The sequence below is a fragment of the Littorina saxatilis genome, linkage group LG6, assembly GCF_037325665.1.
Source record: "Littorina saxatilis isolate snail1 linkage group LG6, US_GU_Lsax_2.0, whole genome shotgun sequence".
NCBI classification, from domain to species: Eukaryota; Metazoa; Mollusca; class Gastropoda; order Littorinimorpha; family Littorinidae; genus Littorina; species Littorina saxatilis.
In genome coordinates, this window is record NC_090250.1 from 56,341,332 (window position 1) to 56,344,741 (window position 3,410).

Genomic DNA, 3,410 nt, shown 5'->3' on the forward strand with positions numbered 1-3,410 from the left:
CCATATCAGGGCGGTGCTGCTTTGACATATAACGTGCGCCACACACAAGACACTGTCGCAGCACAGGCTTCATGTCTCACCCAGTCACATTATTCTGACACCGGACCAACCAGTCCTAGCACTAACCCCATAACGCCAGACGCCAGGCGGAGCAGCCACTAGGTTGTTAATTTTAAAGTCTTTGGTATGACCCGGCCGGGGTTCGAACCCACGACCTCCCGATCACGGGCCGGACGCCTTACCACTAGGCCAACTGTGCCGGTAGTGGGGGCAAATGGATTGGAAGTTCCTTACATAGGTTATACCGTACTAGATGTAAAAACTGGGTAAGCAGTGAGAGGTATATTTTAAATGTTTGAGAAAACTGTCTTGTTTTGAATGATCAGAGAAAACTGTCTTGTTTTGAATGATTAGAGAAAACTGTCTTGTTTTGAATGATTAGAGAAAACTGTCTTGTTTTGAATGATTAGAGAAAACTGTCTTGTTTTGAATGATTAGAGAAAACTCTTGTTTTGAATGATTAGAGAAAACTGTCTTGTTTTGAATGATTAGAGAAAACTGTCTTGTTTTGAATGATTAGAGAAAACTGTCTTGTTTTGAATGATTAGAGAAAACTGTCTTGGGATTTGAATGTTTGAGAAAACTTTGTATTGTGTTGTTGAAGAAGGAATGATGTGGGTTTTTTTATTAGAGAAGTTAGATTTGGATATGTGTGAAATTGTTGTCCATATGCTGACGGCGTGCATTTTGTGTTTTACAAGCTGGGCGGCATGTGCGACGGGGTTCTTTCTTAGATTGTTTTTTTTTTACTAGTTCTTTAGATTGTTTGTTTTTTTACTAGTTCTTTAGATTGTTGTTTTTTTACTAGTTCTTTAGATTGTTTTTTTTAATTAGTTCTTTAGATTGTTGTTTTTTTACTAGTTTTTTAGATTTGGGTCCCAGAGTAGAGTGTTAGAGAGTAGGATATATAGAAGACGTTTTTATTGAATGTAAACCCCCATTTCCCACACATTCCCAACAAAATCATTTATATCTTTCTTTCTTTCTTTGCTTAACGCCCAACCGACCACGAAGGGCCATAAATCATTTATAAATCTCCCATATAAATAAATAAATATAAATTAAAGAATCTGTTAATCTAACCTGTGTCATCTTGTTTTGGTTGTTTGAGTTTTGAGAGAAGGGGGGGACACACGGTTACATTGGTATAACACTACAGGCTATGTTGGTATAACACTACAGGCTATGTTGGTATAATACCACAGGCTATGTTGGTATAACACTACAGGCTATGTTGGTATAACACTACAGGCTATGTTGGTATAATACCACAGGCTATGTTGGTATAACACTACAGGCTATGTTGGTATAACACTACAGGCTATGTTGGTATAACACTACAGGCTATGTACGACAGCATCAAAGGCTATGTTGGTATAACACTACAGGCTATGTACGACAGCATCAAAGGCTATGTTGGTATAACACTACAGGCTATGTACGACAGCATCAAAGGCTATGTTGGTATAACACTACAGGCTATGTAAGACAGCATCAAAGGCTATGTTGGTATAACACTATAGGGCATGTAATACAGCATCAAAGGCTATGTTGGTATAAAAAACGCTCGCGCTGGACCCGAGTACTCTTCAGACACACACACACACACACACACACACACACACACACACACACACACACACACACACACACACTCTCTCTCCCTCCCTCTCTCTTTCTTTCTTACACACACACACACACACACACTTACACACACACACACACGAGTACACTCATGCACGCACACACACACACACACACACACAAACACACACACACACACACACACACAAACAGTAACACTAACACATGTGCACAAAATGAACACACACACACACACACACACACCGCGCGAGAGAAAAAGACTTCAGGGAGGCATTGACGTCAAAGACTTTCGACCGTGACGTAATTACGTCACTATTCTTGGTTTACGGTACCATTCGGCAGCTTTGCTACGAGTATGCCATAGTCTTGGTTGGCCGAGACCTTGCACCGTTCTATCAGACTGCCTGGCTGGCTGTTGCACCGCGAATTCCTCCCACCGCCAAGTCGGTTTTTTGTGGTTTATTTCGCATTTAGGTCCCAGGTAACATTATGAAGTTTTAACACGATCAATCGGACCTATTATCAAGTTAGTGTATCAACTTTTGAACGAGCTGCGCCCAGTAGTTTCCCAGCAATAAGCTGTTAAGTCGAGACACACACACACACACACACAATTAAAGTCTGCTGAGCCCTAGTACTAGCGTACTCGGGGATAACACTACAGGCTATGTAAGACAGCATCAAAGGCTATGTTGGTATAACACTATAGGGCATGTAATACAGCATCAAAGGCTATGTTGGTATAACACTACAGGCTATGTAAGACAGCATCAAAGGCTATGTTGGTATAACACTATAGGGCAATAATACAGCATCAAAGGCTATGTTGGTATAACACTATAGGGCATGTAATACAGCATCAAAGGCTATGTTGGTATAACACTACAGGCTATGTAAGACAGCATCAAAGGCTATGTTGGTATAACACTACAGGCTATGTAAGACAGCATCAAAGGCTATGTTGGTATAACACTATAGGGCATGCATCAAAGGCTATGTTGGTATAACACCACAGGCTATGTAAGACAGCATCAAAGGCTATGTTGGTATTACACTATAGGGCATGCATCAAAGGCTATGTTGGTATAACACTACAGGCTATGTAAGACAGCATCAAAGGCTATGTTGGTATAACACTATAGGGCATGCATCAAAGGCTATGTTGGTATAACACTACAGGCTATGTAAGACAGCATCAAAGGCTATGTTGGTATAACACTATAGGGCATGCATCAAAGGCTATGTTGGTATAACACTACAGGCTATGTAAGACAGCATCAAAGGCTATGTTGGTATAACACTATAGGGCATGCATCAAAGGCTATGTTGGTATAACACTACAGGCTATGTAAGACAGCATCAAAGGCTATGTTGGTATAACACTACAGGCTATGTAAGACAGCATCAAAGGCTATGTTGGTATAACACTACAGGCTATGTAAGACAGCATCAAAGGCTATGTTGGTTTATTATCATTCTAGTGCCCTTTATGGCTATGTGACCAATCAGGACTGATTCTAGGTGACCTGTTAAATGTTATAACGGTCAAGGCGGGACCCTTTTTGTATATCGCATTAAAAATCACCACGACAAAATAAAAATTAATATAAAAAACATCAGGGTGAATTGTTCTACTGAATGTCACTCTTTCACATTTTTCCCATGCAATTTACTGTGTAAAATGTGCTAAAAAGCAAATTCTGTCAGTGGGAGGGAAATAGAATGGCAAGTAAGTTTAATACTGA